Source organism: Glycine max, chromosome 18 (assembly GCF_000004515.6).
Source record: "Glycine max cultivar Williams 82 chromosome 18, Glycine_max_v4.0, whole genome shotgun sequence".
Lineage (NCBI taxonomy): Eukaryota > Viridiplantae > Streptophyta > Magnoliopsida > Fabales > Fabaceae > Glycine > Glycine max.
The window spans coordinates 6,487,292-6,513,214 of record NC_038254.2 but is presented as its reverse complement, the minus strand read 5'-3'; the positions used below and the strand labels follow the sequence as shown (position 1 = coordinate 6,513,214).

The 25,923-nt window shown below is 31.1% G+C and overlaps 1 pseudogene; it reads left to right on the top strand.

The window, feature by feature from the left end:
- The first annotated feature begins 5,030 nt into the window (after positions 1-5,030).
- Positions 5,031-8,465, top strand: LOC100798121 (protein EIN4-like; annotated as a pseudogene).
- The last annotated feature ends 17,458 nt before the right edge of the window (positions 8,466-25,923 follow it).

The following is a 25,923-nucleotide window of genomic DNA, read 5'->3' as shown; positions in this document are numbered from 1 at the left end:
AACTTTTTTTTTTGTACAGAAATAGAATCATACTTTTTCATTCGTAATCAACTGAGCAATATAAGAAGGAACCATGCTAAAGATTTGGAGACTAGGATAAGATGGATCAGTTTTTACTTAAAACCAGAATTGCAACCAAGAAGATATTGCTAAGTAATGATTAATTACCTCCAAATAAATATTGAAGTGAAGTTTTCTTATTAAAAATAAATATTTAGTATATCATATATGCAAAATCCATTTCCTTAAGTAATTCTGAATAATTAAATAAAGGGATATTATATTATTTTTAATTGGAAATTATAAGTATATTTTGTTTTTTTTTTTTATAAAAAAAACATATTTACTTTTAATCCTCTCTCAATATGTGTCTAAATTGTGGGTTTGGAAGCGAGGCCAAAACTCCCCCATGCCACTCTAGGACATGACGACAACAGCACGAAAATACTTGGTGATCCATATAGCAAAAGAACTTTAATAAAAGATATCAATATTGGTTTTGTGAATGAAAAAATAGGCGCTAAAAAAGATTTATATCATTATAATTTTATCTTTTTCAACTCTCATTAGTTTATAAGGTGTGTATGTGCGATGCACCACACAAATTATGTGTGAATAATGTTTTTTATTATTTTAAAATATATAATTTATAACTTGAAAAAAATAATAAATATATTTATAGAAATTAATTTCATATCAGAACATAATTATTTTAATCTCGCGTTCACGTAACTTTTACGATTAGTCACTTATTTTTTTCAAATTCTCTTTTCACCAAGTTTGTTTCTTGATAAGTACAATGATTTGTTTGGAGGAGAATTTTTTTTAAAAAAAATAATACTAAAGTATATTTTTGTTTTTTTTTTTAATTTATTCCATGAGTTTAAAAGTTTTACTTTAATTCTATATATGTCGAATTATTTTTTTTTAACTTTTGACATTACCAAAATCCATTTTAATTAACATCACATCTCACACAATTTATTATATATTATCAAGTTGATTAAGTTAGTATGGTAAATTAACACGACAAGTTTAATGGATGAAATTAGGTATGACAATGAAACTCATACATCCATTTAAATTTGTCTTGATTTTGACGAGAAATAATCGAGTAAATTTTTTTAATGATTTGTGTAGATAAATACTCTGTAAATACAAATAGTTAAAAATTAAATGTGTAACAATCAATTTTTTTAAATCATATTTCAATATAAATAAATAAAATAGATAATAGATAAACCAGTCAATCACATACACTCTCACTGTAACACGTTATTTACTTCTAAGTCTTACTAACCATTTTTGCGTTGATTGAAAAAATATGTGTTATGAAAATTATAAAAATATAAAAGAATTATAAACAATGCAGTTTTATATATTTTAATAAAAAATTATTCCTTTTAATTCTTTAAATAGTTTCCTAAAACACCGGTAAAAGTTCCTTTTAAGATGTCTCTAAATTGTGGGTCTAGTAATCAGGCTGAAAAGAGATGTAGCTATATTCCAAGACTTTTAATATGTCTCTAAATTGTGGGTTTAAAAACTTTGGTTATTATAAAGTCATCCAAAACTTTTAACAAGTCAGCTACTTTTGTTATCATGACACGTTTGTCACTAGCTTCCAACCCTTTCTATACTATTCCTGTATAAATATCTCCAATTCCTTCTTGTTGGATACCTCCTAGTCGAGTTCCCTCTCTAAACGACAAACAATTATATTTGTTTCTAAGTATGAAAAGCCAAAAAGCCTACCTTTTTCTTATAGCCTTGGAGTTAACTTGTATTGGAATTAAGTATGGAGTTTCCAACACCAATAATCCCTTTCAACAATCAAGCCTTCTGCTTTTCCTCACTGCTATATTTTCCCATGTCCTTGCATGCTGACATGACCAAACAAATTATCATCATAATATTTCACATCTCAGGGATAACTGGATGTGAAACACTGCTGTGGAGTCTCATTCATGACTTTATGTGCTACTTTATGGTCAACTTGCTTCTTTTACTGCTAGCCAAATTCTTCTTCAACCACGTCGCTCAGCTGCTCGTTGACTTCTTCAAATATATCAGTCAGCTGCTGCTCCATTATTCATGTTCAAATGTTGATCACATGCCAAATCTGGAGCTGCAACCCCAGGAAGATCAGGTGTAGCATATGCAACATAGTCTGGTATCATCAATATATCTATATATAGGTTATGAGTTGTGTTTCTACCTTTTTACTCGTATTATATAGTCTTATTTTTCTCCGAAGATATGTTCTGTTTTGTTCTGTTGCTGTGCTAGTTCTTTTTTAAATTTCTAATGTTTAAGGGGTTAGACTAATCCCAAAATCGTGTGGTTATTGACAGCAAATTAAACCAGACTGTTTTAGTTTTACTTTGATTTTCTGTAAAAGTTGGATTAATTCGATATGCACTATCATTTAGTTAGTCTCAACAGTAACTAAACTCGGGACTGTTCGTAACACAGACCAATTGATTGTAAAAGTTCTATATAACTTATTGTTGGTCAATCTAAGGGTGTAAGTTTTCTTACTCGTGTTCCACAAAATATTCATGATTGTAAAAGCATATTGAATAAGGCAACATTTACAAAAGAATTCCCTTCGTAGGAAGAAAAAGGCTGAGGATCCTTGATGATGTTGATGGACTAAAGTAATTACGACTGTCATCAATAGTAGGATGCCAGGATGCCAAGAGAACTGAACTAAATTAAAAACACCTGCTGTTGCAGCAAACTAAAAAGAGCAAGGACTTGTACTTAGAACTGCCATGAATGAATTTTATTAACTTAAGCTTTCCTGTCCACAGGCTTGTTACGATGTTGTTCCTACTGAGATATTTTATGTTTCAGCAGATGATTTAGTTGGGCAACTACTTTTTTTTGTTTCTGTTTGTGCTTCATAATGTTGCTGATGGACTACAGAAGGCTCAACTAATAGTAGATGCCTACAATTGGTTTGGCTCTGGTGTTAGGGTAATTATAAATCGAAAAATAAATAATCCTGGTAAATTAGATTGATGCTAAAAAGAGAACAGAGCATATGTTTCTGCAAACTTGTCAATCATACATTTCTGTCACGGCTGAATATCATTTATTTAAGTTTTAATGGGCACATAGACGAATTTCTGCATAAACATTAACAAACCCCAAACTCAGTCCTAAACTTAAGGATCTAACATCTTTTGCTGCCGGAATGTCTGTCACAAAATTTCCCACAATATATGAATACAACTCTTCTCGTGGTTTATCCTTAAAAATGCAAGTTTTTTCATAAGATATTCAAGTGTACTTTTGGTTACAACCTTGGTCATTATATGTGCTAACTGGTTCTCAGAGTTGCTATGAGCTAGACTAAGCCAGCCTTTTCTCTTTCTTAGATTAATGAAACATAACTTTTATGTGCCTAGTCCTATCATGCTTGACTGGAGTGTTAGGGATGGCAATGGTTGACTTATGATGATCCCACGATAAAATAGCTTCATTTCAATTTTGTCTCAATTTTATTTTATTTTTCCTAGCCAAATACCTTGATTTGTTGCTAAGATATTTTCTATTTCCGCAGAGAATTGAGTTGCGCACCACTACTTGTTTTTGTCTATCAAATTTACTATCAAGTATCAACGAAGTGTTTCTACATGCATCAAATATGATGCATCTTGTATGACTTATCATTAAAAATGTGGAGATTATAGTTTTTGAAGCATCTGACTCACTCAATAAGTTTGACTAATTCCAGGTACTAAAAGAGTATCAATGTTTAGCTTTGCACCTGTTGAAGTCTCAACTACAATTTGTTCCTTTCCTTTGACGTCAAGTATTCTCCATTACCCTTGGTCTCATGAAATTGTTTGCATGAGAAGTAATGATATTGGTGCTGCCTTTGTTTATTAGCCATGCATCCATGCTGCTCTTTATCATGCTCTTGATGTTGTTCAACTTATCTATATGTCCTAGCTGATTTTCGTTTTGTTTTGCAGACCTTCTCTACATCCTTGGGGATTGCAGGCAATGACATTTATTATATCAGCAAGGACAAGGAGGACACTTTCCATTTCTCCTAACATCATTATGCCTTTCACAATATTTTCTTCTTTATTTCTGTTTTGTCCAAGTTTCTTCCTTCAGTTGCAGGCAATTATATTGCTGTTGCATTCAGCCGCAACTTAGACTTAATAATTACGCTATTAATGAATGTAGTTCTGAAATTTTCTTAGATCAGCTAAAATATTATAACAAACAATTATTCAATTAACTTTTTGTGAAGATGTTTCTTGTCTGATTCTGTATTTTCATTTCCTTTTTCCCTTGGAAATGAAAGAATATACATACCATCTTTGCTTGAACTCTGCTTCATGTCAATCTGATCTTGCCATGGCCACTTCAGATGAGTAGATGAGGAACACTGCTGTGGAACTGAAAATGAATGAGCTTGTACTGGCACACTGCTTCTTACATGATGAAGAATCAGCTGTAGAGCAAATGTCTTGGTCAATGCTTGACATGCCAGTATCTTCTTTGTTATGATTTTGAGAGTTATCCTGGTTCTTCCCCTCCTCTACCGTAGTTTTTGGCCTCTTCCGCGTAGGTGGTTCAGTTTTGGAATCCTGAAGTGCTGGCACCTTTTGATCATTAGCTGAAATAGTAGCTGATGGAGCCTTTCCCAGAACCACAACTTTTCGAGTGTCCAAACTTTCAACAGTGTTAGAGTTGTCTACAACAACTTCATCCCTTGTTTCAGAGCCAGCAGCTTTTGCTTCTGCTTCAGATTCCCACATCTTGAATATAGCTTCAGTGAGTTTCTCTGGCCAAATCTATATCAATTATTGGCTTGGGATAACTCCTGCTGCTCTAAGCACAGGAAGCGGTGCGTCCGAAGGATGATGGATCCACTCAGTTGGCATTCTTGCCATCTCAGGTAGCCATTGCCTCACATATTCACCTCCTGGATCAAATTGAACCCCTTTAATTTGTCACCAAAATTAGAGATGTGAGACTGCTAACTTTTATTTTGATTATATTTTCAAAATTCTATTCTGGTGAACGACTCTGATGTGTAGGAGATAAGAAAGACCAAGGGGGTGAAGATTTTGAGGCTAATTCTGCTCTAGGAGCTGCGAGTAATGGTGGCTCCGTGGAGTTGGGTGCTGTGGCAGCTATTCACATGCCGTTCCTTCATGTATCAAATTTCAAAGTTCAAGCACTAGAGTTTGGACCTACCGTGAGATGGAGATAGTTGAAGTGGCTGTTGCCCTGTCTCATGCGTCTGTTCTTGAATAGTCTCAGCTAATGAGACAGAATATGGAAGAGCCAAACTGAGAACTGCAACAGGCTTAAAAGAATGCAATGATGGCCAGCCAGGCAAGGAAGTCGTTACAGAATGTCATGAGCCATGGAATGTGGAGGGCTATACATTGTATTATGGGGATGCTGTCATTGTTTCAAGAGGATAATTTGAGGTCTGAGCAGAAGATTGTTGGTGATATAATGTTGAAAGTTGGCCATGTGTTCTCCTCTCCAGTTTGATTAATGATGTAATGGAAATTGCAGAAAATGAAAAGGGAGGCTTCCGGTTAGAGATGAAACCTTTCCTTCTGCATTCGATGATGAGGGAAGCTGCTTCCACTGCCAAGTGCTTGTGTGTTTATGAAGGCTTTGGTTTTGAAATTGATGTCCAGAAGTCTTTGCCTGAAACAGTTATGGGTGATGAGGCTAGGGCTTTTCAAGAAATTTTACACATGATTGGCTATTTATTGAACATGAATGACAAAGGGACTCTCAATTTTTGAGTTTTTCTTGAAAGTGATGGTGGAGACAGGGATGATAAAAATATTGGAATCTGGAGATCAAACAGTCAAAATGAGTAGGTACATATAAAATTTGATTTTCAAATTACTCAGAGTTCTCAGACAGATGAAGCAATTTCAACAATACATTATACTGGTAGGAGGCAGTACTACAACAATGAAACTAAGAAGGGGCTGAGCTTCAGCATGTGCAAAAAAGTTGGTACAGATAGATGCATCATTATCTATAAGTTGAAAATTGGTCCTTATTGGAAACACTCCTTTATGAATCAGTTCCTGTATAAAAAAAAATTGAAGTTATAGTCCATATACGCTCTTATTACTTGTTAGTACACATTGGCCCCTGCTTTTACTATGTTTCTTAAGTTTTAGTCCCTTTATGCCCTTATGTCTTGGTTATGTTCTAACCAGTATGCATATTATCATGTTGCTTCGGTGTTACAAAACACAATTTTGCTTTGAAAGTTGGTTTGCCTCTTGTCAGATTCTGCTTTTAGTTCTATTGGGGGTGGGGGGAATAATTATGGGGATATTGAGTTGAATTCCAGTTCTAAAACGGCTATTGACATCTGTTTCACTTCAATGATTTTTGGTGCCTATACAACCTTTTATTTTCTAGAGATGAATTTGAGATTCAATGCATTAAACTTGAACCCACAACCTTTTCACCTTCTACAAGCCTTAAAAGTTTTGGTTATCACCTTAGCATTTGGAAGTTATATATAGAGCATGGTGCTCAGTAGTGGAAGCATTGTTCCTTGCTTTTCATGTTTGCATTAAGCTTAATTTGGCTCATATGTTGCTGAATAATATTGGCACCCTAGGATGCTCAAAGGGGATCATCTACTCCAAATCGACCATGCACTGATCTATCACTTTTGCTTCTATTGTTTTCATTAAAATTTTATGAATTAATATGATAACTTCAACTTTAGTGAAAGTATTTGTTAGTTTTGTTTGTTCTAACAATTCATTCGGAAAGTGTAACTATGGGCAATCTGTTAATACGGAATTGTTGATTACTTATATTTGACACAATTTTGCATAGATTTCTCTCCTTACGGGCGGGATTCATCTAAGAGCTGGCATGCTGTTTCTGTCATAATCCAACTCAAGTCATGATGTCCTTCGGAGTGATTACCGTTTTTTTAATTTGTAAGATCATCCAATTGTTTATAGAATTTTCCTACCATAAACTCGACTAGAAAAAACTCTGTTTTTCTTTCATTGGTAGGATTAGGTGACCAATAAGAAGGTTCATGCATTTTGGGGTTAAGTGGGTGAATAGCTCTAGCAAAATGCTGAAGTGTTTTGCCGCAAACCCAAATTTCTTTCTCTGAACTTGCCTATCTGCTAATTTGTTCAGCAAATGAACCTTATGTAATATTTTTTAATTCATTATTGTATGATTGTTTTCGTAACTCTGACTTTACAATGTGGAATAATATGTAGATGATGCAAGGTAATATATGGATGTCTCCGAACACCCTTGGTTTGGTGCAAGGCATGACCTTCTTCTCAAGTTTCTGTTAGGAACATAACTACACTATACTATGCTAACTACACTAGACAGGTATTTCATAATCTCTGTTTATTGATATTGTTGATAGCATATTTATAGCTGAACATATTCCACGATTATGGCCCAACATTGGCCAACTACCACTACACGACTAACAAACTTGCACTGAAACGGTTAAAACGGAAATGGATGGATAAAAGGCAATAATAGAATGATATGTAGTTGTAATAGAATGATACGTGATGGGATATTCTCCAGCTGTTATGGGACACGTAATCACGTAAATGGATGGACTTCTCAGTTGTCTTCTTGGGTCTGTTATGGGACATGTTACAGCTGGTGTTGCCATCCCTTGAAAACTCCATATTTGCACCTAAAGATTATTCGAGTTCACAGTTCAGAGGCCTTAAGGTTGTGTTAACCGAGGATGATGGTGTAAACAGGACCGTGACCAAGAAGCTACTTGAGAAGCTTGGTTGTCAAGTAATTTCTGTTTCATCAGGGTTGGAGTGCCTGAGTGCTATAAGTGGTGCTAGTAACTCATTCAGAATTATCCTGTTGGATCTTCGCATGCCCGAAATGGATGGCTTTGAAGTGGCAAAGAGAATCCGGAGGTTCCATAGCCATAGTTGGCCCTTGATTATAGCTCTTATAGCAAGCGCAGAAGAACATGTGAGGGAGAAATGCCTACTTGCAGGAATGAATGGATTGATCCAAAAACCTATCGTACTTCATCAGATAGCAGATGAACTTAGAACAATCCTACAAAGAGCAGGTGAAAGCACAGTTTTTGAAAGCATGCTTGGGTTTAAGAAAATATGATTTCATTAGTAATTACAAAAAGGTCATGTTATTATAGTTTCCTATTTTCAAGCATTGTTATGCTTTTATTATTTTGAGAACAAGTTCTTGAAAATAAGAAACAAAATAAAATAACGTGTGTTTTATAATTACTAATGAAAGAGTGACTCAGTTTTCTGAAGTTGCTCAAAACGGTATTGTGAACCGTTGGACATTTTAGTGTAATTGATCTCTTTATTATGTTAAAATAAGAGTGCACGCTTGTTTTAATGTAATAACGAGATGTTCGGTTTAAGCAAATTTTGGAAATTACATGGAAGTGACTTTCAGGAAAAGACAGTTTTTAAAAAAAGATAAAACTTCCATCAACCGTTAAAAATCACCTGTTCATCAACCGCAAAAAAACCGCCAAAAACCACCTGTTCTTTGATCATAAATAATAATTCCGGTTCAGAAAGCATAACGGGTGACAAAACATACAAGACCAAAACAAAACTCTTGAATTATAATCTTCTGATTTTATCCGATTGAACAATTTTGGTTGAACCCCGAAATTTGATTCAATCTGAAAGTGTTATACACGACTTCAGATTTATCCAGTATTATCTCGATTTTCAAATTAACCAACAAAAGATTGAATCAAATTTTTTCGAGATGACGAACGATAGTTCGAAGATGACAAGCAAGTTTGCGAAGTTGGACAAGTTTGAAGGGCAGGATTTCAGAAGATGGCAGAAGAAGATGCACTTTCTCTTGACAACATTGAAGGTGGTGTATGTGCTGAGTACACCAATGCCGGTGTTTATGGAAGACGAAACTCTGGATCAAACAAGGAAGCGTTCAAAATGGGAGAACGACGATTACATTTGTCGTGGACACATTCTGAACGGTATGTCTGACTCTCTCTTTGATATTTATCAAAATGTTGAGTCTGCTAAGGAATTATGGGACTCTCTTGAATCCAAGTATATGGCAGAAAATGCCTCAAGTAACAAATTTTTAGTTAGTAATTTCTTTAATTACAAAATGATTGATTCGAGGCCTGTTATGGAACAATATAATGAACTGCTGCGGATTTTGGGTCAGTTTACTCAACATGATTTGAAAATGGATGAATGCATTGCAGTTTCATCTATAATTGATAAACTGTCTTCTTCTTGGAAAGACTTCAAGCATACCTTGAAACATAAGAAGGAAGAGTTGACTCTGGTTCAATTCGGTAGTCATTTCATGATTGAGGAGTCGCTGAGGGCTCAGGAAATTGACAAAGCCAATGATAAAAACGTAGCAGGTTCCTCTTCCGTTAATATGGTAGAGGAAAGTGGAACAGTTAAACAAAATTACAATGCTAAAGGTAACAAACGAAAATTTCAAGGAAATAAGAACAAAGGTCCAAACAAATAGACAAAATTGTCATGTTGGAAGTGTGGGAAACCTGGCCATTTAAAGAGGGATTGTCGGGTGTTCAAAGGAAAGAACAAGGCTGGTCCAAGTGGGTCTAATGATCCTGAAAAGCAACAAGGTCAGATTGTAGTGAATAATTTTAATTCGAATACGAATTCAAATTATGTATCACTAATATCTAATGCATTCTATGTGCAGGATGATGACGATGCTTGGTGGTTTGATTTGGGAGCAACAAGCCATGTGTGCAAAGATCGTCGTTGGTTCAAGGAATTTAGACCAATCGATGATGGCTCTATTGTGAAGATGGGCAATGCTGCAACTGAACCAATCCTAGGATTAGGTTGTGTGAATTTAGTTTTTACTTCCGGAAAAAGTTTGTATTTGGATAATGTCTTATTTGTACTTGGTATTCGTAAGAACTTATTGTCTGGTATGGTTTTAAATAATTGTGGTTTCAAGCAAGTACTTGAAAGTGGCAAGTGCATCTTGTCAAGACATGGTTCGTTTGTTGGATTTGGTTATCGTTGTAATGGAATGTTTAAATTAAACATTGATGTTCCTTTTGTTCATGAATCTGTTTGTATGGCCTCGTGTAGTTCTATAACTAATATGACAAAATCAGAAATTTGGCATGCTAGATTAGGACATGTTCATTACAAAAGATTAAAAGATATGTCAAAAACAAGTATGATTCCTCCTTTTGATATGAACATTGAAAAATGCAAAACTTGCATGTTGACCAAGATCACTAGGAAACCTTTTAAGGATGTTAAAAGTGAGACTAAAGTCTTAGACCTTATTCATAGTGATTTGTGTGATTTGCATGCTACTCCATCATTAGGTCATAAAAAATATCTTGTTACTTTTATTGATGATGCATCAAGGTATTGTTATGTATATTTATTAAATACAAAAGATGAAGCTCTTGATAAATTTAAAATTTATAAGAAAGAGGTAGAACTTCATCAAAATGGGCTAATCAAAACTCTTCGTACGGATAGGGGAGGTGAGTATTATGATCCGATTTATTTTCAATCTACTGGAATAATACATCAAACTACAGCTCCCTATACACCACAACAGAATGGTGTAGCCGAAAGGAAGAATAGAACCTTGAAAGAAATGGTGAATTCCATGTTATCCTATTCGGATTTAAGTGAAGGATTTTGGGGTGAGGCTATATTGACAGCTTGTTACTTGTTGAACCGAATTCCTAACAAAAGGAATAAGGTTACCCCATATGAACTTTGGCACAAAAAGATACCAAATTTGAGTTATCTCAAAATTTGGGGATGTAGGTGCGATAGTCAGGCTACTTTGGCTAAGGCATACAATCAAGTGTATAATGGGAAGTCTAGACACTTGGGTGTTAGACACAACATGGTTCGAGAGTTAATCATGCATGGTGTGATATCAGTGGAGTTTGTGAGAACTCAGCATAATTTGGCCGATCATTTAACCAAAGGGTTAAGTAGAGATCTCGTGAAAAGGTCGGCTGTGGGATTAGGATTAAAGTCCATCTGAAATCTCTTATGTTAAGATACCCAATTCCCATCTAATATGACATTAGGTGCTGAATTCAATGTGAAAAGCTTAACATGTAGAGATTGGAACACATCATCGAAAGTATCACAAAAGGTATGTGTTCGGTTCTGTAAGTTAAGGAGGTTGAAATATAACTTCTCAATGGTTCTTTTGAAAAATTGCATTTGCAGGTGCAAGAAAGAAAATGACTACCTATATAAGCATGAAGTTTAGCCGCTTCAAGAAGCTGGGACTTGGCTTTGATATGCTTATGAAGGATAGGGACACAGGCTAGTAAACTAGTGTCGAGCAAGAGTAATGTTATAAACTATTGTGTAGATTATCTTCATGTATTCATTATGAATAGAAAGGGTTCAATCCTTAGTGACACCCTGATATTCGAATATTTGAAACGTGTAATTTGCTAAGATGAAATTCAATCGTCACGATATTTCATCTATGCAGTAGTTTGTGGTATGTTATGACTTTGGTGATTTGATCGGTAATTACACTAAAATGGGGGAGGTTTGTTGGACATTTTAGTGTAATTGATCTCTTTATTATGTTAAAATAAGAGTGCATGCTTGTTTTAATGTAATAACGAGATGTTCGGTTTAGGCAAATTTTGGAAATTACATGGAAGTGACTTTCAGGAAAAGACATTTTTTAAAAAAAGATCAAACTTCCATCAACCGCCAAAAACCACATGTTCATCAACCGCCAAAAACCACCTGTTCTTTGATCATAAATAATCATTCTGGTTCAGAAAGTATAATGGGTGACAAAACATATAAGACCAAAACAAAACTCTTGAATTATAATCTTCTGATTTTATCCGATTGAACAATTTTGGTTGAACCCCGAAATTTGATTCAATCTGAAAGTGTTATATACGACTTCAGATTTATCCAGTATTATCTCGATTTTCAAATTAACCAACATGAACTTGAGGGATTTCTAACAATATCAAAATACTGGTTCATGGGTTGATCTTTGAGTGTTTGAAAAATATTCGGTCAAATTAGTTTTGGCTATTGTTAATCTATTCCAAAGTCAATCAAGTGGCCCCGGCAGTGAGTGAGACTAGTCAGCCATTAGCAAATTAAGTTAATATTATGATTATTTCATGTAACTTTTAACTTAATAGTTTTAAATCCTTTTATCTTTAAAATATACCAATCAAAATATCATATTATCTATTTTCTTTTTTCTTCTAATCCTAACCTTTTATCTTATAAATTTCTTTAAATTTCATTATTTTCTCAGCTTCAGAATCTTACAAATTGTTTTATAACCCAAATTTCTACCATTAACTATTTGTCAAGGGATTTAGTTCATCAGAGTGTATAAATTAATATAAATCATTGATATTGTCTTAAATTATTATAAATCAAAATATCAAATGATTTGATAAATTATTATAAATCATTGATATTGTCTTTGGAAGGCCAAACCTGATCCACATCTTGGCAATGTTGACTAAAAAAATATAAGTTCAATATAATAAAATTTAAAATAGGAGTAGAAGGATACATAATGATGCCAATTTTTCATGGTAAGGTTTAGTTATATAATTAATGCCTTTGATTTATCAAATTAGGAAATTAAATTTGGTGATTTCAAAAAATTATTTAATTGAATTTCTTCTTGTTATTAATTATTTGATATTAGAAACCAAGAATCAATGGGCACGTGATGATCCTGCATTTTCTACTTTTTGCATTTTTTTTTACTTATCAACTTAACATACATCCATTTGAGTAGACCTTTCTAAGCTTTTACACCCTAAGTTTCATGTTGATCAATGTTTCTTGTAAGCGCCTGCAGAGTTGAGATGCTGGAAGATCAGAAAAATAAAAAACAAAAAATAATAACCATTGAAATAGACTTCGATATCTTGTTGAAAAATCATCAAATTCCAACAAAATGAAACCCAACAAAGTCAATAACACATTCGTTGGGAAGGACGAATCCAAGATTTTAATGACTAGGGATCGACCAAAATCAATCAAGTACGTAAACATTAAAATTCACCCAAAATAGTAGCTTTAAAAGCTTAGTAACGTGAATAAGAAAATTAATAAGTGGATGCCAACATATTAATTGGTCATTTGAAATCTTCATCACAATTCACTGACAGACCTCAACTAATAGGAATATATAAATATGAATAATCTCTTTATTATTAATTAATAGGCCAAAGACAAGCGCCTAACTGGCCTTGCCTTAACAAGCCTGGTGTCTTTTACAGTAAATATATAACTCCTATTTTATACAACAACAAGGTTTTAAACTACCCAAACTTTTCAGAATATAAATACATGTATATAAAGAAAACTACCCAAACTTTTCAAGATATAAACACATGTATATAAAGAAAACTACCCACGAGCAAAACTAATAATAAAATCACAACTTATTTATTGGATGGGTCACACACGAACCATAACATAACGTACACAAGCACACATGCACCAGGCTTTTCTTACAAATAATACTACACCTCTTCTTCCGGCGGCTGCATTTCTATAATTGGCATCTCATGATAAGCAAAGATGTTACGAATGTGATTACTGAAGAAGCATAAGAAAGCTACCAGTGAAGCAAGCATGTTGACCATACAGTACCAGAAAATGTCAGTGAGAAGAACCCAGATGAGTACCTCACATCCAACTATTCCTGACAGGTGGAATATTATGAATGGAGCTTGCAAGTTCGTGTCAGACATGGATGCCAGGACATGGCAAGTGATAGAGGCGACGAAAAGGGGCATGGCTGGAGTTGATAGGAAGGGATTGGTCTCTGCCTCTGTATACTTAATTTGAACTGAACCTAACAGCAAAGTAAACAGAAAAACGTACAAGCCTATGCCATTTTCCATTGCGTGTGTCGATCAGAAGGATGAAAATACTGGAAGAAGAAGATTGAGAAGAAGAAGGAGGAGGAGGGGTGTGACACAAGAAGTTGAATGGGGTATTTATATCTCAATCACAACAACGACTGGGTGCGTAAGTCAAACTCATTCGCATGCGTGTAAGTTTGCATAACTATGGTTGTAGCTAGCTTTACATAGGTACGGTAGTAGTCATTAATCACAGAAATAAAATAGGATTTCAAAATCACTCGTTTGGAAGTAAAATATTGGATGAAACAACTTTCTTACTCTGAAAGTGGGTCAAATCCATGGAGAATGGCAAAATTTGCCAGACACTTTCAACCAATGGTCCTCTAACATAAAAGAAGCAACCAATGGTCCTCTAACATAAAAGAAGCATTTAGTAACCAATGGTCCTCTAACATAAAAGAAGCAACCAATGGTCCTCTAACATAAAAGAAGCATTTAGTAACTAGGAGGGGAGGAGTGATGTTGTAATTCTGAATTTTCATATATATTAGCTTGCTCTCGTGTATACACTTGAACCAGCTATATATCTACCCCTATATCTATAACCCTAGTACCCCTGGTACTATTCCTTATTAATGATATATATTTTTTTGCTGAGAAAAAAAAAAGTAGTCATTTTTTTTATATATTAATTTATTAGTTGAGATGCATTCAAATAAAATCATTTTAACATTATTTTAAATAAAATAATGCTAACTTTTAAATTAGCAACAATAAATTAATTATATTAATATATAGGTTTAATTATTTATCATATTTATCTATTTAAATAAAATTATAAAATTAATGTAACTATATCTTAACTTGTGAATTTCATATCAAGTTTAATTTTTAAATTTTATAATACAATAAATAATAACAATAAAAATAAAATCTTATTCCATTAAATAAAATTATCTATATAGATCACACAATATTATTTGGTTCGGTTGAAAACCAATTTTTTTATAAAAAAATTTATAATATTTATAATTATAATTAATTATATAATAAAAAATAAGACTCTCTAACTAAAATTTGATTTTTTAAAAAATTTATAATAGTTAGAATTATATATAATTAATTATATGATAAAAGATAATTCTAACCAAAATTTTAATTTTTCAGAAATTTTATACTAATTAGAATTATAATTAATTACATAATATACACTTTAAGAAAACAACACAGTTAAAATATCAAATCAGGGGAAAGGAATTTGCCCTACAATGTACCATAGCTATCCAAACTTAAGGAAGCAGCACTGTTATAATATACACATCTTACGGTACAGGTCAAATTAGTGCTATGTACCATACCTATCCAAACTTGCTCATTGTGCAAAGGAATTTGCCTTACCCACCTTAAACCTTAGTCATCGTCCTCGATCACACACAAGGCCATGCAAGAAAGCAACCACACTTGATGTGACAATATTTAATGGAAATTATGGAAATATTTAGTTAAATTTTCATTTTTTAAAATGAAAGAAACATTAAACAACAAAACATTAATTAATTTATATGAAATTTAAATGTACAGATGGATAATTTTATACATTTAAGTGTATAAAATTATTTCATCATACTAAATTTATTATTCCAATTTCTTATAAAAAAAATAAAGGAGTAAAACGTAAAAGAAATTTTGTAATAAAGAAAAACCATAAAAGAAATAAAAAAACATAAAAATAAAAAATAAAACATATAAAAAACGTAAAAGAAAGAAGAAAACGTTAAAAAATTGGAAGAGCGGAAAAAATAAAAAAGAAAATGCCCAAAGATTCGTGTTACAAAGTTGAAAGAGAACCACCATTCCCAAGCGAAAATCATGTTATTAGGTCGGTGATTTTTATTCTTATAAACTAGCTGAATGCCCGTGCGATGCACGGGGCGGTATCTTGCTGTAAGTCATATAAACACTATGTAAATTATTTGTAAAAATTATTGATTGTGTTGCAAATTTTTAAAAATCACACAAAATAATATGAAACAAACCTAGAAAATAGATAAAAATTGAAAACAAAGATGGCCATCAAAATAAATAGATTCAAACAATAAATAAAAAAAGTTATAAAAAAATCAATAGAATGAATGTGTAAAGATAAACATTAGTATTATCATATTTTTGTGCATCAGTAAGGAATGGATAACGGGAAAAACAGGAAAACAAAATTAACATGTTCACAAAGGTCACCCAACGAAAAAATAAAAACAAATGCAAGACAAATAAGTGGAAGTTCATATCCATGGATTTTCGTTTAAAATCCCCGGAGTAGTAACGATTGGGTAAATAATAGGAAGCATGTAAGAGAAAAAAACATAATAAAGTAAATTGCATATCATCTGGGCTGACATCTGATAGCGTATCAATTGAAACTTGGGACCACAATTTTTTAAGCATAATGATTGGGGTCATAAAGTATATTTTTGATTCAATAAAATGGGTCATGGCAGACATTGGCAAAGAAAAGGATGATTTAATTTTTTGTTTTAAATTGATAGATTAGTTCAATTTTCCAAGGAGACCACATATTACCATATAATTGGATTAGGTGATAGGAAATGATAAGACACATGCATCTAATCCTTAATAATATATCATTTTCATATACTTTATTAATTAAAAATATGTCAAATAAAAGAATATTCTTAATAGGTTAATGTCCTATATTTTATACTTAAAAGAGATGGAGAGATTTATTTCAAAATATATTTTATTTACAGTCAAAATTTAATATAGAAATTATTGTCCTTTATTTTAAAATATATTATTAAATAATGTTACTTTTAAAAAATATTAACTAAAATAAGTATCTCTTTGTATAAAAAATTATAAAATATTTCATATTAAGATGTGGATAAAATATTAATTAAAAAATCATTTATTAAATAAAATACCCATCCATTTCCCCAAATCGTGCATCTCTTTTCCCGTTCATCTTTTTAGATTTTTTTATTGTTATGGTGCATATTTTATGATAAAAAAATGTTACATGACCATTTAATATGTTATTTGACACCTAAAAAAAAGAATAAATATATATAAATATAATATAATTTATGAGATAATAGAAAAAGAGAAAAAAAAATAAGTCAACACCAAAATTGCCATCATTTTGATATCATAACAGAATATGATAATTAATTTAGAAATTATGATAATTTTCATACCTAACAAAATATTTAAAATTGATTATTAAGCACTTGTTAATTTGAAATGAAAATTAATAAAAATACCAATAAAATATGTTTGTTAATTGAACGTCAGTAAATTAGCGTAAAAATTAATATTGAGTTGCATTTAAGGAATAAAGTATGATTTTAAGGTTGTCATGAAATTTGTGATAGAAATCACATGAACCTAATTTTATTATTATTTATTACCTAATTTGTGATAGAAATCACATGAGCTTTTTTTTTTATTTTAAAAAGAGTAATTTTTTATTCTTTAAAATTAGTACAAAGTCTCCTAAAATATTAGGATTAGTGTAAATGTTTCAAACAAACATATTTTAAAAAATACCATTTGCAACTTAAATTATTAAAATTAATTTAGAGAGTATACATGGATTAATAATAGTATTTGCTTTTAATTAGAGGATGAAGAGTCTGTTTGTTTATCATTTGTATATATTTCTATTAAAGTTCTTAAACTAACCTCTAATTTTTTGAAAAAGTAATTGAAGTCTTGTTATTATAAAATTAAAATTTCATGTGCAAATGAATTTTTAGAGGTAACCAAACCGCTGGTTAGAAAGATAAATGATGAATTTGATTTTTTCAACCTGACTATTTATCTTTTCTAAATAATTTACTTAAGTTATTCATTTGATTTGAAAGTTTGAAAATCATTCCTATTTAAAAGATTAATACTGGTGGCTCATATTATCTAAAGTATTAAAAATAATAATTTAATTATTTGAATATATTTAAAATGATCTTTAATTCAAGTGTTTATCAAATTATAAAATTGAACATGTTTAAACAATTGAAGGATTATTTTTAATTTTAAAATAAGGCGACACAAAGATGTTGACTTTTTGTAACCCTGCAACCAAAATTCTTAATTAAATGTTCATAAATTGACCATGATGATGACAAAAACAAATACGAAATTAAAGGTGGTTTTAATAATATGTTAAAATTGATAGTGTAATATTTAAAATTAATTGTTAAGTATTTACTAAATAGAAATAAGTCAACGTCTAAATTATCATTATTTTCATATCTTAACAAAATATGTTAATCAGTTAAAAAATCATGATTATTTCCCTATGCTAACAGAATATTTACAATTGTTTGTTAAGCACCTGTTATCTTGAAATGAAAATTAACAAAAGCACAAATAAAATATGCTTTTTAATTAAGCGTTAATAAATTGACCGCGATTATGACAAAAACAAATACAAAATTGGAGCTAGTTTTAATAATATATTAATATTAAATAATAAATGTGAAATAAAATCAATAAAATTCATTAACATTAACAATTGTAATAATTATTTTCTAGTTATTTTGTAGAATGGAACAAATTGATTTTTGTACGTTATTCTTTATCTTTGGTTGAAAACTGTACTTCAAATTAAATGTAAATTTGCAAAAATATGAACAAAATACGCTTACTAATTAAATGTTAACAAATTGAACATGAGTATGGTAAAAAAAAATATAAAATTAAAGTTGATTTTAATAACATATTAAAATTGATAGTGTAATAATTAAAATTAATTGTTAATATATACTAATTAGGAATAAGTTAACATCTAAGTTATCATTTCTTTCATGTGCTAATAGAATATGATTAGTAATTTGAAAATCATGATTATTTCCATATCTTAATAGGAGACCATTTAAAATTTATTGTTAAGTAGATATTAATTCAAAATAAAAATTAACAAAAACACTAATAAAATATACTTATTAATTAAACGTTAATAAATTGATTGTGATCACGGGAAACACAACAATAAAATTGAAGTTGATTTTAATAATATATTTAATATTGATTGCTAAGTACCTGCTAATCTGAATTGAAGTTGGTTCACTATAATTCTTTATCAATCTAATTATTTGGTTAATTTGAATAAACTGAATTCTAAAAGTTTGATTTTAATCTTTGATATATTTAAATTATATTTTTTTTCCGTTTCAAACATTAATTTTATGTTAATATTCAAATTTTAGAATAATATATTTATTATAATGATTTGTTTGATTAAAGGAAAAATGACTACATAATTAGGAATACGAAATTGAAGTTGGTTTTAATAATATATTAAAATTGACATTATAATATTTAAAGTTGATTGTTAAGTAACATAATATTATGATTATTTTCATATCCTAACGGAATACTCTTACTAATTTGAATATCATGACCGTTATGAATATTTAAAATTAATTGGCAAGTACCTATTAATGGAAATGTTTTTTTCAATTTTCCTAACGTTTTTGTTTCATTTTTAGTGAGCTGGGTTTTATCCAAACAAAAGGATTTGTAGTAAGAGTAAAATCGTTGATTACAAATTATCAATAATTACTTTTACCAAAAATATCCCTTTTTATCTATAATCTAGGTATGTTATTGGTGATGGGCTCAAATTAAATAATAGGATTAGAATTTCTCAATTGGCAAAACATAGATTATGAGAATCAAATCATACCTGTAATAATTGAATGCCCTTTTTTCTCCTGAAATTATCGAAATTATTCGTAATAAGATATTGGCCACAATTGAAAAGGTTTTATTAATAAAATTTTAATTTATCTAAGATCTAGACATAGGCTAAAATCAATTCTATAAATCCCACAAATAAAGGAATTGTACAATACAGTGCAAAATAATGTAAAAATGGGCTCATTAATATAATCGAATTTGCTATTAATTTTAGATATGGGTTGATTGCTTAGAGGAATTTTAATGGGATATTTACATGAGTTGTTTAATGTTGAATAAAGTTACTAAATTTTTTAATTTATTATTGAAGTGTATAATATGAAGTAATTGTTTATATAATAACAATTTCTTATAAGCAATCATTGCACGCTTAATAATATTATTATACCATAAATAATATATTTTCAAGTATATGATCCATAAAATTATGAAAATGTTACCCACAATTGATTCTAAATTTAAAGAGGAAAAATTGTTAGAAGTAGATAGAATGAGAGAGTTTATAATGTTGGAATCAATTTTCGTAACTTCATTATTATCAAAACGAAAAAATCATATCATACTTTTAATGGAAAAAATATTTTTATATCAAAGTGAAATCAATAAAATTACTAATATTAAATAACTCAGTGTAAGTAATATTAAAAATGTGTTTTCAATTTACGTTTTTCAGCCAATTGTAAACAATAAAATGCATTGCCTCAAAAACAATAATGATTAAATTACAACTTTAAACTGTTAAAACAAAGTAACATAAAAATTTCTCATCAATCAAAATGGGGTCATCATCACTCTATTTGTCTCAGACCTTCTCAGATGCAGCTTCACCATCCTGTAAGAAACAATCTAAGGTTATAATAAAAATTGCAAGAAAAAAAGAACTTTAATAAAGAAAATCACAACGAATAAAATCCAAATCTCCCACAAACTATCACACTACAGAATCTGAAACAGAAACAAAAATCCACTTTGAAAAAAAAATTGTTAAATTCAAAACCAACAATATCGAGCTCATGAAACAAAAAAAAGGGTAACAAATCACAAAAACTAACCAATTCAAAACACTACAACTATGACAGCAACATTAACACATTCACAAAGACATAGAATAAAGTGAAATAAAGAAGGTACCACTAAAGGCTATGCCAGAGTATGAAACAACACAGGTTTGGATGACAACGTTTTATTGCCTTGTGAAGGGTTGCCTCAACATGTTAGATTTACAACAACATTACAGCCTGTCCCAAAAATCGACCACGAAAAATGAGGCAAAAAAATTGATTAGGTTTCGGGAAAAATAGGAAAAATAATGTGCTTGGAATAGATTCGTGGTGGAAGATAAAAATGACACCTTTAGTCTTCCAGAAAAAGAGGAGTTTCCTGGGAAATAAGAAAAATCACAAATATTCTCAGAAATAAAGAACAAATCCAGCAAAGTGTCGTCGCCTTCAGCACCGCGATTAGCCTGTCCCAAAAATCACCACAAAAAATTTGACAAAAAAACGAATAAAATAGATAAAAATGGAACCTTTATTCTTCAACACTGCCCTGTGAATTATATTGTTGCGAAAGGTCACACCTTTTTTCTGTCCAAGGAGAAAATAGATAAAAAGGGAACCTCATCAGAATCAGACAAAGGTCACACCTTTTTCCTGTCCAAAGCAATATAAAAACCAAAGCAAAAAAAAAAAAAAAACCAAACAAAGAAGGCCCTTGCATGGCAAAGCGTCGTCACCTTTAGCACTGCCGTTAGCCTGTCCCAAAAATCACCACAAAAAATTAGACAACAAAAAGGAATAAAATAGATATAAATGGAACCTTTATTTTTTAACACTGACCTGTGAATCATATTGCTGTGAAAGGTCACACCTTTTTTCTGTCCAAGGGGAAAATAGATAAAAATGGAACCTCGTCGGAATTATACAAAGGTCACACCTCTTTCCCATCCAAAGCAATATTAAAACCAAGGCAAAAAAAAATCAAACAAAGAAGGCCCTTGCATGGCAAAGCGCCGTCACCTTCAGCACCGCTGTTAGCCTGTCCAAAAAATCACCACAAAAAATTAGGCAAAAAAAAGAAGATAAAAATGGAACCTTTATTCTTCAACACGGCCCCGTGAATGATATTGTTGCAAAAGGTCGCACCTTTTATTCGTGGAACCTCGTCGAAATCAGACAAAGGTCACAGCTTTTTCCCGTCCAAAGCAATATTAAAACCAAAGCGAAAAAAAAAATCAAACAAAGAAGGCCCTTGCATGGGCAAAGCGCCGTGACCTTCAGCACCGCCGTTAGCCTGTCCCAAAAATCACCACAAAAAATTAGACAAAAAAAGAAATAAAATAGATAAAAATGGAACCTTTATTCTTCAACACTGTCCCGTGAATCAGGTCACACTTTTTTTACGTGGAACCTCGTCGGAATCAGACAAAGGTCACACCTTTTTCCCGTCCAAAGCAATATTAAAACCAAAGCGGAAAAAAAATCGAACAAAGAAGGCCCTTGCATGGGCAAAGCGCCGTGACCTTCAGCACCGCCGTTAGCTTGTCCAAAAAATTAGACAAAAAAAGAAATAAAATTGTTAAAAATGGAACCTTTATTCTTCAACACTGCCCCGTGAATCAGGTCACACCTTTTTTTGCGTGGAACCTCGTCGGAATCAGACAAAGGTCACACCTTTTTCCCGTCCAAAGCAGTATTAAAACCAAAGCGAAAAAAATCAAACAAAGAAGGCCCTTGCATGACAAAGCACCGTCACCTTTAGAACCGCCGTTAGCCTGTCCCAAGAATCACCACAAAAAATTAGACAAAAAAAAGAAATAAAATAGATAAAAATGGAACCTTTATTCTTTAACACTACCCCGTGAATCATATTGCTGCAAAAGGTCACACCTTTTTTCCGTGGAATCTCGTCAGATTCCCATCCAAAGCAATATAAAAACCAAAGGGGGAAAAAACCGAACAAAGAAGGCCCTTGCATGGGCAACGCGTCGTGACCTTCAGCATCGTCGTTAGCCTGTCCCAAAAATCACCACAAAAAATTAGACAAAAAAAGGAATAAAAAAGACAAAGGTCGCACCTTTTTTCCGTCCAAAGTAATATAAAAACCAAAGTGGAAAAAAAATCTAACAAAGAAGGCACTTAAGCGAAAGAAAAGAGGAGAAGATGAGGAAAAGAAAGAGAGAGGAACGGAAGATTAACGAAGACGTAAAAAAAAGGCATAACACACACAACAAAGTTTTTTGAATAGTAATAGAGATGGGAAGGGGAAGAGAGAGAGAAAAGGTAATGACAGACAAAGAGAAAGAAAAGAAAGATCAGAAAAGAAAGAGTGGAAACATAATTTCATGAGAGAGAGAAAAAGAAGAGAAGGGAAAACGTAATTACAACAACTGACACTGAGGAGGGATTTTTGTGGGTAATAAATAAATAAATAAATTAAAAAAAGAGAATTGCAACAGCTGGCGCTAAGGAAGAGAGAATGAGTCTTCTAAAACACAAACCTTGAGAATTGAAGCGGGAAAAGGAGGAAGCCTTGAACTTGGACTGAAGTGAGCAAGAAGGATTGAAGGGTTTATTATTTTTTATTGGACAGGTATCAACAGGACAAACAACAGGTAGTCAGAACCTTCTTTGTACATAAGATAGAGATAGAGATTAATACACTTGTTCCTTGTCTTCACACGTTTATAGTATTTACTCATCGTAGTTATTTTGTACCAATCTTCATGTTATCTGTCATAAGAAAAAAATAATACAAGTTTATAGTATTTTTTTTAACAACACACATGAATGAAAAAAGTCAATGGTATAAATAAATAAAAATATAAAAAATATTTTATTTAAAAGGTTATATATTTTTAGTCATTTTATTCAAAATCACACCACCATATATAACATCAAGATCACAGGTAAACACGGGATTAAGCATATAAAAACCATGTCACTTAAATTATATTTTTAGAAAATATTAATTTGAAAAGAACAAATATACTTTATATCTTTTGGTATTCTTATTTTTATAGTAGTTGAATTTCTTAACAAGTCATAAAAATGTCTGCTATACAAGTGTTACTAATATTAGTTATTTTGAAATAAACATCCTATTAATTTCAAAATTTAGCGTTGCTTAGAAATATAATAAACCTCAGTTTTATATTAATTTTTTTTTCTGTCGAGCTTTTATGTTGCGTGGTAGTCTTAGGCGGCTCCTCATGCCCCACAAATGGAAAAGTACAATAAACCCCCGAAGTATGACAAAAAAAAAGTATAACTAAAAAAAAACAATTTGTATTTTTCTCTAAATAAAGTACTACTCCTAGGTGCTTATCCAATCCAATTCCAAAACAATGGCCAACCAAATTAAGTAGCTTGTACAATATTATTTTATTGTTATACAATAAGATTAGATTGGGTGAATTAGTAAGGCAATTTTGTATCGGAAAATCACGGGACCACAAAAAAGTTGAAACCAATTGTATAATTTTATTTAATAATAAAACCAGTACGCGAGAAAAGGTGTAACGATATTTGTACTTTTTAAATAAAATTAATTCTCTTCCTTGGAACGTTGGGGCCCACATCGTTCCAGCGCTTACAACAACGTTTTTCGTGGATGCTTGTGGTTTTCGTGGATGCTTCCATTCACTGCACCAAAAATCATTGCAACAAAATTAAACAAACAAAGAATCAAGTTTGGAAACTGTTCCTACACTGTGCGTGCGAAATATAAACCGTATCGTGTGATTTTTAATTGAGAGAATTGACGGCAGTGCTGAGATTTCCCTATCTTGTTATTAGATCTATACAATTGAAGCAATTTTTAACCATGGTCGAAGCATGGTTACCTGTGTGTAATGGGGGTTAGTTCTTTTTTATGCTAATGTTTATCAGTGGTTTTTTAATACAAAGCATCTTCATTTTGCCAAATATGTGACATTGGTCCAGATTATTATTTTGGTTTCCATTATTTCCAATTACCTATTAAGCGTTAATAAATTTCATACTCATCAGGATATTCTGCTATGAATGAGTATCTTTAACTGTTCAACTTTTAAATCTGCTTCTAACATATTAATTATAATGGATAATTATAAATCATCAATAAAGAATATATTTAGTAATTCCAAATTCTACCAAAAAATTATAATTACAACTTTTTAAATTATGAACAGTGAAACTATAAATACATGGAGTTTTAGTATTTAATCAATTAATTATGCACAGTTTTTTTAAAAATATATTGTATTATTTAGTTGGTATAAATCAATTACATTCAAATATATTACTTATATTATTTTATGACACCATTATTTATCAAATTAGAAACAAAATCATGTTTTTTTTAAATTAATTTTTTATTTTAGTTTTCTTGGTTGGATATCGGCCACCAGAATCAAACCAATTTACTTTCCTAAGGTTGATTTGGTTCAAATTAGGAAAAAGAAAACACTTGAAATCCCGACCAAACCGATTCATATCTTATTACATGTGCGTATGCACTTCTACAAAGTTTTGGGAAAACCATGACTTTTAGGTAGGGATGGAAATGAGCCGAACCGCTTGTCAAGGGCCTATGACTCGGCCTATTTAAGGCTCGGCTCGGCTTGACTTGTTTACTATAAAGCCCAAGCTCAAGCTTTTTAAAAAGTTTTTTTAGATAAAAAAGCCAAAGTCAAACTATAAAAAAAGCTTGTTAAGCTTGATAAGCCAGCTTGTTTAAGTAATAATAATAGTAAGAAGAATAATAATAACTATTATCTATACCATTTTTATGGCATTATGAATGACAGGATGAAGTGACATAAAGTGTTTAGAGAGTTCACTTGCATGTGAAATATTTTCAAAAAGAAAAAGACTTAAGTTAAAAGGATAATGCAACCAGATTAATACTTCCAAAGAAAAAAATGTTTTGTAAAGATATTTTCAGACAATTTAAATATTTTTATTTGGCTATATTAGTATAAATCATCTCTAATCCATATATTTTTTAATATTATGTTCTTTTTTTTCATTTTCTTTTGATATACTTTGTGTTTTAATAACTTGAATTCAATATGATTTTGTTTATCAATTATTTTTGGATTTGTACATTACTTATACGAAATTTTATAAGTTTTTTTTTGTTAGTATTTCACTAGGTTTTAAAACAATTAATTGGTTAAAGATGTCTTTAAGCAGACTTTTAAATAGGCTCGTATGCCAAGCCAGACTTTTATGTAAACTGAGCCGAGCCTTTAAAAAAAGCCTATAACAGGTAATGAGTCAAGCTCAAGTCTTGCGTATTTAACTCAAGCC